Genomic DNA, 13,869 nt, shown 5'->3' with positions numbered 1-13,869 from the left:
CGCTAATCAATTAGTTGCCGATATTTAATTATACGCTATAAATAATTACCACAATATTATTCGAATAACTATCGCTCGAATACTGATTCTAATTATCGAATTACTATTCGCATTATTAACTAATTATTAGATTATTAATCTTATCACTTAATTATTTCTAATCCTTATTTATTAATTAATTACCTAATTATTAATTAATTACCCAATTATTAATTAATTAGATAATTAATAAATAATTAGATAAATAATTAAATAAATAATTAAATAATTAATTTCGAATTTATAATTTAATAAAATAATTTAGAAATTAATAATACTATTTTTCAGAATTTAAAACTAATTTATAATTAATTTTTAGAATTATTAAAAACTGCTTTTAATTACTAAAATATAAATAAATAATTAATTACTCAAAAACACAAAATCAGAACAGAGTTTGGGTTCTGAAGGATCAAACCCGGGTCGTTTTCGGGTTGCAAACCGGGCCGACCTCGGGTTATCGGGTCACGAAGAACAGCCGTCACCGTCCCAGAATCCGGCGACGGCGACGGTTTCCGGCGAGGCGAAAACACTCGATTCCAGGCTCGTTCTTCTGCGGTTTCGAAGCACAGCAACACAACGACGCTCCCAGCACCTTCCTCCTCCTACCCTCGTCCTCCTCTCGACGAAACGCGGCCGGAAAGACGAAGAACACGGCGGCGACTTCGTTCTCCGACGAGCACGAAACGGAAGCCAACGAACACAAACCCGGTGCCAATCGATCCCAAATTCAACGATCTAAACGTCTATACTAACAGAATCATCAAACAATTAACAGAACTGCAAACCCGAATTCAAGAAATTAAACCCGAAAATACAAATTTCAATTCAATCAATCAAACATCAAAAACAATTACATAATCGAAAACTACAGATCATAAGCTTCAAAACGAGTACTTACACTAACGATTTGGACTCCAGAATCACGATGAAAATCAGCTTTGATGCTCCTGCTCTGTTTTTCACAAACCCTAACCCTAATTCCCTTTCTAATTTTCTTTTTATTTTTCTAATTTTTAATTATAATTAACTGATTTAATTAATAGTAAATCAGGTTTTTATATTTATAAAAATAATACCCCTAAGTAAAATTAAGGGTCTAATTACACTCCTAATAAAAATATTTGGCCCCAATTTTTATAATTTTTTTGGGTATTAATATTGAATTTTTAAATATCCAATAAATACAAAATAAATGCTAAAAATTCCCAAAAATTGTGAATATTACAAAAATATAAAGAAAAATGATATATGATAATTTCATGATCATATAAAAATAAAAATGAAATTTTTGTGGGGTTTTTGGTACCCGAAGGGGTCCGGAAAAGTCATTTTTCGCGAAAAAGGTCAATTTGTAAAACGTCTAAGGGTTCTGAATAGCGATATGGTATAGGGCATTTTAAATAAAATAGGGCCAATGATTTTGTTTGAAATACGGGCTTTTAAAACATAGTTTTGAGCTGTACGGGTTTTGATATAAAATATATAACTAACGATAAAACGCTCAATAAATATCCAAAACACGTTTGGATCAAAACAGCCAACACATAACACATAGCAGTTAGGGTTTAATGACTTAACATATTTAATCACATAATAATACACATAATTTATCATTATTATAATATAATACAAATGTAATTTCTTGGTCGTTACAAAAGCCTTAAGTTGGGCAGCTATAGCAGTTGCTGCATCCAACTCCAGAATTTCTGCTACTTTTCCCTGAGTCAGTCTCTAGGAAGGATTCTGGTATTCATTAGCAGCCATAAGTTTAATTAATTTATAAGCTTCATTGTAGCTTTTAGCCCACAAGGCTCCTCCTGATGCTGCATCGAGCATGGGTCTAAAAGTAGCACCCAATCCATTGTAGAAACAGTTTATAATCATCCAATCAGGCATGCCATGGTGTGGGCACTTCCTTAGCATCTCCTTATATCGATCCCAAGCCTCACACAGAGATTCTCCACTTTGCTGATCAAACTGAGTAAGAGCATTCCTGATTGCAGCAGTCTTCTCCATAGGGAAGAATTTAATGAGAAATTTTTGAGCAAGATCTTCCCAAGTAGTGATAGACCCTGGTGGTAGAGAATGTAACCAACACTTAGCTTTATCCCTCAGAGAAAATGGGAAGAGTCACAGTTTAATAGCATCTTCAGTCACACCATTAAACTTGAAAGTGTCACGGATCTCGATAAAATCCCTGACGTGCATGTTGGGGTCTTTTGTAGGAGAACCCCCAAACTGAACTAAGTTCTGAATCATCTGAATTGTGCTTGACTTGATCTCAAAAGTGTTAGCCGAGATGGCTGGCCTGATGATGCTTGACTAAATATCATTGATCTTAGGCTGAGAATAGTCCATCAAAGCCTTAGAAATTTCTGCTTGATCTCCCATCACTACTAAAACTGGTTCCTCGACTTTCTTTTTTTCTTCTACCTTCTCTTCATCCTCAACAACTTCCCTTCGAACCACTACAGCTTCTTCCTCGGCTTGATTTAGATTTCTCTTACGAGAACGAGAATGCGTATGCATACACGCTCGCTAGAGTACCTAAAATAAGACAATGAAACAGATAAGTAATAATGTCCGAGTCAATGAACTTTAACGACCAATGATGAAAAACACATAAACTAAAAATTAACACCGAGTCCCCGGCAGCGGCGCCAAAAACTTGTTAGTCGCTAAACACGCGCTAAAACACACGTAAGTATACATGTTCGCAAGTAGTATAAGATATAAATCAGATTTGTTCCCACAGAGACCGGTTTAGGTTAATTTAAGAGTATGCACGTATGCAAAAATGATATGGTTATTATCCAATGCTAAGACAAGTAACAAGTTGAGATTGTTTATAATTAAGAATTAAACTAAACACTTATAACTAAGAGAATTGAGAATGGTTGAATTAATATATATGACAAACATGAGATTCTAACTTCATTAGATACTTCATTCAATAGCCTTTTCGTTCTTAACCTTAGCATGTAATGGTGATGACACTAATCAGATAACATGAAACTGATAATACCAACTTTCGTTGCACGAATACCATACAGACATCCACAAAAGAGATAGAAGCTGAATATACACCAATTATATCGAGATCCTATATGTCTATAGAATTTGGCAACATAATGGTTTAATGCACAAGTTATCTATCGTGATTATATAGGGCAAGTAAGATGGTTAAAATTACCTACGAATCATGCATAACAATAACACATGAACCTATGCTAGCATGGCAAGTTCTAAATCCTTAAATTCACTTTCACTTCATTAAGAATTAACACACTATCTTATAAGTTTGCGACGCTCATTAGACAAATAAGCACAACCAATACTAGGTTATCATACAATCACCACACACTAAGGCATCGAAATAATTCAACTAAAGAAACCCATAAATAAATTCGTTAGAACCCCACGATAACGGTTAGCCCATAATCGGACTTATCATCAACGTGGGTTCCGATGAAAGCATGGTATAATAAACGTAGTCTTTATAAACGAATAATAAAAAAGTACAAAACAAGAGTATAGGTCCAATAATAAGAAAACTAGCATCCAACGTTACAACTTAAACAAAGAATCACAAGTTAAAACTAGATCTTCTTCGCCTTGGTTGAATTGTGCTAAAACGGTCTTCTTACGCCTTCTTCTTGTGCTCTCGTATGTCTCCCTATAAAAACGAGCTTATTTATGTATATATAGCAGCCCCATGCAGAGTAGAAGTCTTCTGGATCAAAAGCCCAATAGAATTAGGATTCCTTTTCTCGACCCGGCGCGGCCGCGTGCTTGACCAGCGCGGACGCGCTGAACTTCTGGACTTTGGGAGCGGCCGCGCGCTATCACAGTGCAGGCGCACTGTCCTCCTGATGGAAATTCCGACTTCTTCATTTTTCTTGCTGATTCGAGCCGGTTTTCCAGGAGTTTCAACACCTCCCTAACACCAAATTAGCACCAAAACAATGCTATTCACCTGATTACCTGGATAATTCCTGAAAATGCAAAAACACTAGAAAACACATTAAAACACCAACAACTTGAGTACAAATGCACCAATTCAAAGCTTTACAGAGCGTAATAAAGTGTCATAAATGCCACTCAACAGTATTCAACTTCCTCTCTATAGTTTACAAAAATTGTTTGGCAGTCCTGATTTGACATGTCAGATGTTAGAAGTTGTTGGGCTATATATATAAACCCTTCTATCTGGTCTAAAACAATTTCATCTACATATTTTGGTTGAGTCTGTGAATCTCAGAGCCAGGTGTTAAAAATATGTGATTGTTGGGTAGAGGTGGAAGGTTGGTCAGTGTTTAGTTGTTGGGTGGTTGAAGTGGATGGTACACCTGTGACAGATGCCACAGTTTGACTCACAGTAGGAACTGTGGTTATGACAGTGTATTGATCACATGGAGAGTGATCATCCATTTACATTGGAGCGGAGTTGAACAGGTTACTGTCATGTACTGTGGCCTCAAACCCATGTTCTTCTTGCAAAGAACTGGCACTTGAATGTACTACTGTACTTGCTTCCCCAGTAGGTGGATTATTGGATAGTGGACTCCTAGCTTCAATTGTCAAAGCAACTTCATCTAGGGTATGAGGGGAGTTGTTCCTGTATGAGGATCTTCCAATTGAATTGGACAGGATTTGAGTAGCTCCCCCTCAAGAGTACTGCCCTCAAACCTTGTAGTATGTGAAGACTATTGTACATATGAAGGTGCATTTATAACTGTAACCGCATGGTCTTCTATTAAAATTGACGGAACCAAAAAATTTATGATTGTGGTATCAAGTTCTACCTCAACATATAGCCTCTTACCATCTAAAGGTGAGTTCCGAGTGGTGATCATAGTTCCAAGAATTGTGTCACTTGATTTTGGCAGAGTTTGAGAGGTAGATTCAAGATCTTCATTAAATGAAGAAGAAAATTTAGAAATAAGATTTAATATTTCAAAAGTGAGTGTTGGAAACTCCCCCAAAGTAAAAGAGGGAGTTTCAAATGATGTGCTCTCATTCATGTGTGTGTCATCCAAAGTTTTTCTTTCACCCTCTTGAGAGTGCTCAGGAGGGGGTTCAGACTCATTACAAGTTGCATTTGGGAATGTTGTGCAAGACATGCATGTATAATAACAAGACTAAGTCACATTGACAACCCTGAGATTTAGTTATTTGATAATCAATTTTGTATTTTATATTGTACTAATTAAGTATGTAAAAAGGTTAGAAGATTATACTGGAGTATTTTTCTGTAAACAGATTCAAGATGGCTTATAGAGAAGTCTCGGAGATATCGACAAGTCAAATGAAGATGTAAAGGTTGGAGATACCGACAAGTCATTTCTGTATGTAAAGAACTCAGAGATATCGACAAGTCAAATGAAGATCAGAAGAATTGGGGATATCGTCAAGTCAAATTCTCATTAGAGATCTCAGAGATATCGACAAGTCAAAATGTATATAGAGATCTCAGAGACCTTCACAAGTCAATTCTACATGTAGAGATCTCAGACATATCGACAAGTCATTTCCCATGTAAAGATCAAGAGATCTCGACAAGTCAATTATACCTATAGAGAACTCAGGGATCTCAATAAGTCATTATACTTATCGAGATGTCACTTCTCTATAGAACAAACTAGATATCTCAATATGCCTCTCAAATACAGAATGCAAACAATTCAAGATTCAAGATTATCAGTCAACAAATAATCTATCAACTAGATTGAAAAGTCTACAAAGTAGCTGGAGAGAATACAAGATCAAGGACCAAAATTTACTGGACAAAGGATGGTCACAACCTGCAAGATTCTACACAAATTTGCTAAGCTAGAAATGAAAATAGAAAAAGGTTGCTTTAGAAAAGAGTTTAGTACATTTTAATGCAAGTCTTGTAAACCCGCATGCACTGGTCTTAGCTTAGATGTAACAAACAGAATCACATTTTCTTGTATTCTCTCAAGGAAGAAGCTGAGTTCTTATATTTTTAAGAACACATAATTTGTATCAAGACAAACTTAATTAATACAAATTAAGTGAGTATTGAAATAGTATGTGCTTGTTGTTTTAAATTCTGTTAACACAATATCTGTGCAAGTTAGAAATTATTTTGTTCACGTAATATCCAAATAAACTTAAAAGGGTAAAAATCCAAAAAACATATTCACCCCTATCTATATTGTACTCAATAGCTAACAAGTGGTATTAGAGCATAATCTAAAAGTAAACAGATCAAGATCTTGGAAGTATGAGTGCACAAAAGATAAATAATATCAAGATACCAGCCTTTGATATAATCAACTACACACTTTAAAAAAAGGAGATGATGTTGTTCATAAGGATGGCCAACCCACTATACATTCATATTCTCAAAAATGGCCCTTTCACTCCCATAAAAAGGGTTGACGAATCTACTGATGGAGACATGGTCATCCCAGCTCATTATGCTCCTAAAGACCCCTCAAAGTACACTGAATCTGAAGGAAGAAGTCTCTCTAGATAGTAGCCTGCAACTAATTCTGATAGAGTCACTTGAAAATGTTATGTACAATAATATTGTCAACTTTGATACAACCAAATAGATCTGGGAGAAGATTGAAATTTTGTGTGAGGGTACAGAGGAAGTAAGGTCTAATCAAAGGAGAATATTGGTGTCTCGGTATGCGGGTTTCATGACAAAGCCTAAAGAAAGAATTATTGAAGTTTTAAAAGGTTTAACAAATTGATAAATGGCTTGCAACATCATGATAAATATCATGAAGATGAGGAGGTTAACCTAAAGTTTTTTCTAGATCTTCCTGACCATCTTGAACAGAAAATATCAGCTATTAGAGAAGGAAGAGACTTGAGCAGAATGACACTGAAAGTGTTATATGGGATCTTGAAAACTTATAAGCTTGAAATGTTGCAAAGAAAGTCATTAAAGGAAAACTAAGAATATGTGGTAGATGGTTCCAGTGCCTTGGTTGTTAATGACAGTGAAGCAAGTGAAGATGAACAAGATGCTCAAGCTTTAGTCATTTATGTTGTGGAGCAAAAGAACAAAGGACCTCAGAGTTAAGTTGTTTTAGAGCCAGAGGAAGATGAATTCTACACCCTTGATGAGCTAGATGAAATGGACCAATCCATGGCTTACTTGGCTAGAAAATTTTCTAACATAAGGGTCAGAAAGCCAAGGTTTTTCAAGAACAAGGGACAGTCTTCCAACAATAACAATTGGAAACCAAAAGCTCAGTATAACTCAGCTAGCAAAGGTGGCTACAAAACTGGATCTGTTGGCAGGTCAAAGATATGGTGCTTCAATTGTGATGAGTTGGGTCACTTTGCTACTGAGTGCAGGAAGCCTAAGAAAGTGAAGAAGGATAAAGCCTATTTGGAATTGGAGGCAAAGTATGAAGCTCTCTTGAAGAAACAGCAAGGAAAGGCTTACATAGCTGAAGGCAAGAGTTGGGATGACACTGATGAAGAAGATGATAATGAGGAGTTTGGAAACTATGCACTTATGGTTCTTGAGCAAGGAGAATCATCCTCATCAAAATCAGAGGTACCAACTCTAACTACCATTGATTTAAATACAAGCCAATACAAAGAAACTGTTGAAAAGATGAGTACAGAGATGTTTTATATCCACACAAGCATGGTGACAGCTACTGAGGAAATGAGTAGGCTGTCAAAGATAAATGAGAATCTTGAGATTGAGAAGCAAGATTTGGAAATGCAGCTTGTTGAGCTTGAAACTGTCAAGAAAGAAAATGAATACTTGAAGAACAAGTTAAAGTGTGCAAATGAAATTGAAGTTGTGTGAGGGAAAAGTTAGAGAAGAATCAGGTGAAACTAAAGTCTTTCAAAAATGCATCTCAGTTGGTTGGATAATGCCATGAGAAAAACAAACCATGTGCTAACATAACTATTGGTTTGGACTATGATGCCTTGAACAAAAATAAGAAAAATGAAGGTGACAAAGGTAAAGCAATTACAAATTAAGATATCCCAGTTATGTTGAGAAAAGTTGATGCACCTTTGTTCAAGGCATGTGAAGTCAATTTCAGTAAAGAAGAGTTGGTCATCAAGCAAGAACTTGCAGATGAAGATACTGAAAAGAACAATGGAGAAACCACTCCTACTGCTGAAATTAAGAAGAAGCCCATGGTCAACCAAGTTTCTAAGACACCAATCAAAGAAATCAAGACTGGGAATGCATGAAAGAAAAAGAAGAACACGAATGGGAAGATTGGAGTAAACAAGAGCAACAACTTTGCATTTGTTGCGGATGCTCCCAGGAAATAATGTCAAAAATATGGCTCAACAAGTCATCTAACTCACCCTTTTAAAAAGGCTGTTATTGAGCCAAAAGTGGGAGCATGCAAATACAATGAAGTAAAGGCTGAAGATCCATATTCCTTCTGTGACAACTTTGATTACATTCCTTGCAATATGAAAGTAATGACAAGCTATTATGGATTGGGAGTAAATATCAAAGATGCAAAAATTGAGTCTGCAGCCAAGAAGAAAACTGTAAATCAAAATTTGAACACTGTTCTTTCTGAATCATCAAATTCTACTTCTGTAAATTCTGTTAACAAGAAGAAAGTACCCAACACAGTTTGGGTAGCTAAACACACTTAATCCTCATTGTGTGCAGGGCAAAGTGAAGAAGGTCATATGGATCATAGATAGTGAATGCTCCAGGCACATGATAGGTGATAAAGCCCCGCTATCATAATTTGAGGAGATGGCTGGCCCATTATTGACTTTTGGAGACAACCGCAAAGGATTCACAATGGGATATGGCAAGTTAGTTTCTGGAAATGGTGTCATTGAAGATGCACTGGTAGCTGGTCTTGAGGTGAATCTCCTGAGTGTCAATCAATTTACAGATAGAGAATTCAAGGTTTAATTTGACAAATGAGAATGCTCAATTATCAGCAAAAAGACTGGTGAAGTTTTTTTGAAAGGAGCAAGAAAGGGAAGCTTGTTTATCATATATTTATACTCAGCAAATAAGGATGGAATATGTTGCTCTTATACCAAGGCATCTATTGAGCAAAGGAAGATTTGGCACAAAAATCTCGCTCACCTGAATTACAAAGCAATCAATACATTGGTTAAAAAAGAGTTAGTGAGAGATATGCCAAATATGAAGTTTGCTCAAAATAAAGTTTGTGAGGCTTATCAAAAAGGCAAAATGAAGAAGTCTAGTCACAAAAGCAAAACTGTGAATTCCATAAGTATACCTCTGCAACTTATTCACATGGACTTGTTTAGACCAATTAATGTCTTATCAATTTTAAGAAATAAATATGCACTTGTGATGGTGGATGACTACTCAAGGTACACATGGGTAGAGTTTATGCATTCTAAGGATGAAACTCCATACATCATTATTGAACACATCAAGAAAATTGAGAAACGGGCTGAAGATCGGAATTGTGTGAAAAGATTGAGGAGTGACAATGGCACAAAATTCAGAAATGCAATCTTAACTGAATTCTGCAAAGACAAGGGTATTATTCAAGAGTTCTCAGCTTCAAGGACACCTCAGCAAAATGGGGTAGTTGAGAGAAAGAATAGAACTCTAGTAGAGGCTGCTAGAACAATACTGCAAGATGCCAAATTACCAACAAGTTTTTGGGAAGAAGTTGTCAATATTACATGCTACACTCAAAATAGATATCTCATAAAAAAAATCTTGGCAAATCACCCTACTCAATCTTATCAAAAAGGAAGCCTACTGTGAAGCATCCACATGTGTTTCGAAGCAAGTGTTATGTTTTAAAAGACAATTATGAATATGCGGGAAAATTTGACTCTAATATTTTTGAAGAAATTTTTCGAGGATATTCATTGGAAAGAACTGCCTACAGAGTTTATGTGTTTGAACAAAAGAAAATTATGGAAAGTACATATGTGACTTTTGATGATGACAAGTGTCCAGTCTAGGAATTCCTTGATGAAGATGAAGTTGAAGCCCTTAAGTTTGAAAACCTCAACATTGATAGTGATTCTGAAGATGAAGCTATGTTAGTCCCTTAACAATATAACAAGAATTACAGAAGGGGGGTTGAATGGAATTCTTGAAACTTTTTCTTGAATAAAAAATGTTATAACTCAATTATATATATCAGTGTGAATTGATTAGCAGAATGCAGAATAATCACTTGAAATGAATCAAAATACAAGTAATTAAAAACAAGAGTCTTTAAAAACTTTCTGGTGGACTTGAATGATTCCACCAGAGATATATAATATATATCGAGAGAACTCTGTGTGCAAAAAGCTCACAGCTGCTTACAAATGAACAACTAAGAATACAGAGAAATACTGAGAATTTAGCTTACACATGTTTCTCTCTTGGTTGCTTAGTTTTTAGTTAGTTGTTCTATTTGCTGCTTCTTGGTTTATATATCACCAAGATTACAAAGCAATAAGATAAGATAATAAAAACAAAAACTATCGAGTCTATTATAATGCTACTTCATTACTCTATTCCAGCATCTTTGAATATCTTCATAATAGAATGGAAATGGCAATGCTTCTTTGTTCTCGAAAACCCAGTTGAATAGGCTACCACATTCCATTTGCATACACTCGACACAAGTGACTGTGTTGTCACTGTCAACAGATATTTGAATTCTTTATCAGTCGGGTTCATGATCATCCGTCGAGTTAATGAGCATCCGTCGGGTTGTTGATCATCCGTCGAATTCATTGTTGTTTATTCGTCGGGTAGCAATCAGGCACTAGACTTCATTTCATTTATGCAGAATTACAAGACATCATCTATGTACAATTAATCAACCTATTCTGCATATCTAGTTAAAGTCAACATGACTTAAGTACTACTACAGATTCTGAACAATGTATATGCAGAAATGTGCTACATATTTATTGTTACATATGCTACTCACTCAATGGATAATAAATCATCATCCGTCGGGACTATATTGAGTCATCCGTCGGGACTATAATCCTTATACGTCGAGTGCTACATTTTCACTAAGTAAAATCTACCAAGGTATTTTGTTAATAGAATCATCAAGTTCACAACATATACACAACAATCTCCCCCAATTTATGTCTACCGGAATTATAGCCATAAATTAAAAGATACTTGATGATAACAAAACACCCTAAGAAATACAACTTTGAAAGTAGATAGATAAAACTGTAAAGTGCTTCAATTAATAAAATGTATAAAGTTTTGCTCACAGTCATTTTCAAGATGCTCCTCTAGCCTGGGCAGATTTATCTAGTTCCTTGAAGGTCTGGATCTCTTTCCAAGCTTTCTGTTGTTTTCTTCAATCTGATTTTGGAGCTACCTGTGGAATTCCAGTTCATCAGATTCTGAGAGATTAAGCTTTTCTTGCATTTCCAAGTGAGTCTCATTGCTAGAGATGCTCAGTTGGTCTTCTAATCTGAAAAATCTTCTCACTTCTTTGTCATCCATGAACTCCATCAGCCAGTAGGGCCTTAGTTGCACTCTTCTCCTGGTGTAAGGGATAATTAGAGTCTTTGGGAGTGCATCTTTAGCTCTAACACTCCTTAGTTCTTCAATCTTCTTTAGAACCAATCTTCTTGCAGTAACATTGAACCCAAAGTTCTTCTTGAAAGATGAATAAACCTTAATCAGTACAGCTTGGCTTTCTTGAAGGATCCTGTGAAGTGGCCATTGAATCTCCTTTCCTCTCTTGTACTTGAAAACTAGACTTTCAGGTAGGTTTCTGTATGCATCAATCCCTCTTACTTCTTCTAGTTCATCTAGATAGAGATTTAGATTAGAGAATTCCTTGATGTCACACAAGTACATGTAATCTCCCTTATTGACTTTAGATTGAGCTTTGACTAAAGATTTGGATTTGAGAGTTGACAACTTCACTTTCTTGACTGCTCTTGACTTTGTTCTCTTTGGCTTGTTAAGGATTTGCAAATTGAAGTCAGGAATTGGTATGTTCTTCCATTCTATTGGTTCATCCTTAGGCACAATAGGTTCACTATGAATGTTCTTGTAAGGATCCACCACCTTGATATCTTCAAATACCACAGAGGGTTTTGATGCTTGAGTTGTTGTTTGAGTGGATTCCTTGGGAAACTGATTATTCAATTCCTTATCAACAATGTCCAGTTTCCTTTTGGTTCTTTTAGCCAATTCCTTGATTCTTGGAGATTTCTTCTGTTCTTGTTGAACTTGCTTCTATGGGTCTTGAGATTCAGTGATTCCAGATGGCTGAGAAGGAATCCGTTGTGTTAGTTTCACAGCTTGTAGCTTGGCCAATATAACAGTCTGCTCTTTCTTTTGCTTAGCCTTTTTGGCATCGAGAATAGCTTGCTTCTTTTCTTGCTTCAATCTTGCCTTTTCTTCTCTCTTTGCTTGAGCAAATTGAGGATGTCCAGCCACCACACAAATTTCTTTCCCATTCCTGAAAACTTTAGCAATTCTTCTTTTTAAAGCTAAATCAACTGGATCCTTGTAGAAGGCAATTGACCTTGACAAAAGTTTCTTCTCATCAGGCTTAGGTGTCTCATACACAGTATCCAAAGGGTTCTTCAATGATGATTTTGGATAGTTCACCCTTGGTTTCAGAATTATTTCAGCTTTTGGAGATTTGATGCAGGATGACTGTCCCCTTTCCAGATAGTTCATGCTCATCTCATTCACAGAAATCTGCTTGATTTGAGAGTGATGGATGGGTGACTTTTCTGACTCCTTTACTAGCCCAAATTTCCTTTGTATATCCTCATCAATCTTCTCCCAGTTGATTGGCTTCAACTGCTTCATTTCAGCTGCTCTAATGTTGGCTGCTACTGTATTTATCAGATCTATACTTTTTGTAACTGGTGGCTTTGAGATAGTAATTGAAGGCACAATTACTTTACTGATTTGAATTTGAAGCCTCTCCCCCTCACTTGGTCCTTTCTCCCCCTTTTTGTTATCATCAAGTTGAGTAGAGGAGGAGGTTTGAGCAGCCACCAGTTTTTGAAGTAAATCTGTCTGTTGGGCTTGATGAAGATGAATGGCTGTTACAGATGCTTCCATGGCTGACATTCTTGTATCCAAGGAATCTATCTTGGTTGCAAGATCAGAATTTTTCCTTAAATGCCTCTTCATGTCAAGCATTGTAGCTTCTGGAAGCTTAGAATCCATCTTGTCTGAAATGGCCTTCTTCATCTCCTCAATATCACCCTTGATGGTGTTTACATCCCTAGCATGTTGGAAGCCTTGAATTTGTTGAAGTTGCAGAGAGGCTAGATGTGCCTGAAGGAGCTTCTTGGTGCTGGCATTTGTAGTGGTTTGAAGAGCAGTATTTATCTGATGGATTAGTTGGATCCGGGTTGTCTTGAAGTAGTTCTCATCACAGTGCTTTGAAAATGCCCATGATGGCATACCTGATCTTGAACTGGAACCTACTTCCCCTATATCCATTGCTTCATCTTCACTATCCCCACTTCTATCACCAAAGAAATCAGCTGAACCACCAGTCTCATAATCCACATCACCAGCTGTAGAGGGCAAAGCTGTGATGGCATCCTTAGCTCTTAGCATAGATTGTGTGGTATGCACCAGATTGAGCATCCTTTGTGCATTGTCATTGCCCTGTTCAGCTAGAAGTTGATAAGCTGGAACAGGGTGAGTAAATGCTTCAACATCAAGGGAGGTGGAATCTATAACATCTTGAGGTTGTTGAGATAGTCCCTCCCTGTCTGCATCCTGGACATTCATTGACTCACTAGCAATGACATTCATCCTTATAGCTCCAGTAACTGCATTTCTCTCATTTTCTCTCTTTTGTTGCATCAGGTTCTCACCCTGGCTCCCCACCCTCACAC

General features: G+C 36.4%; 1 non-coding gene across 1 annotated transcript; it reads left to right on the top strand.

Annotated features, from left to right (window-relative positions):
• The first annotated feature begins 1,936 nt into the window (after positions 1–1,936).
• LOC141676028 (small nucleolar RNA R71) lies at positions 1,937–2,043 on the top strand. The gene has a single exon (XR_012556642.1). It is a non-coding gene; the product is annotated as a small nucleolar RNA R71 (small nucleolar RNA).
• Positions 2,044–13,869: the final 11,826 nt, after the last annotated feature.

The sequence above is a fragment of the Apium graveolens genome, chromosome 7, assembly GCF_009905375.1.
Source record: "Apium graveolens cultivar Ventura chromosome 7, ASM990537v1, whole genome shotgun sequence".
Classification (NCBI taxonomy): domain Eukaryota; kingdom Viridiplantae; phylum Streptophyta; class Magnoliopsida; order Apiales; family Apiaceae; genus Apium; species Apium graveolens.
This window is presented reverse-complemented; position numbering and strand designations above follow the sequence as displayed.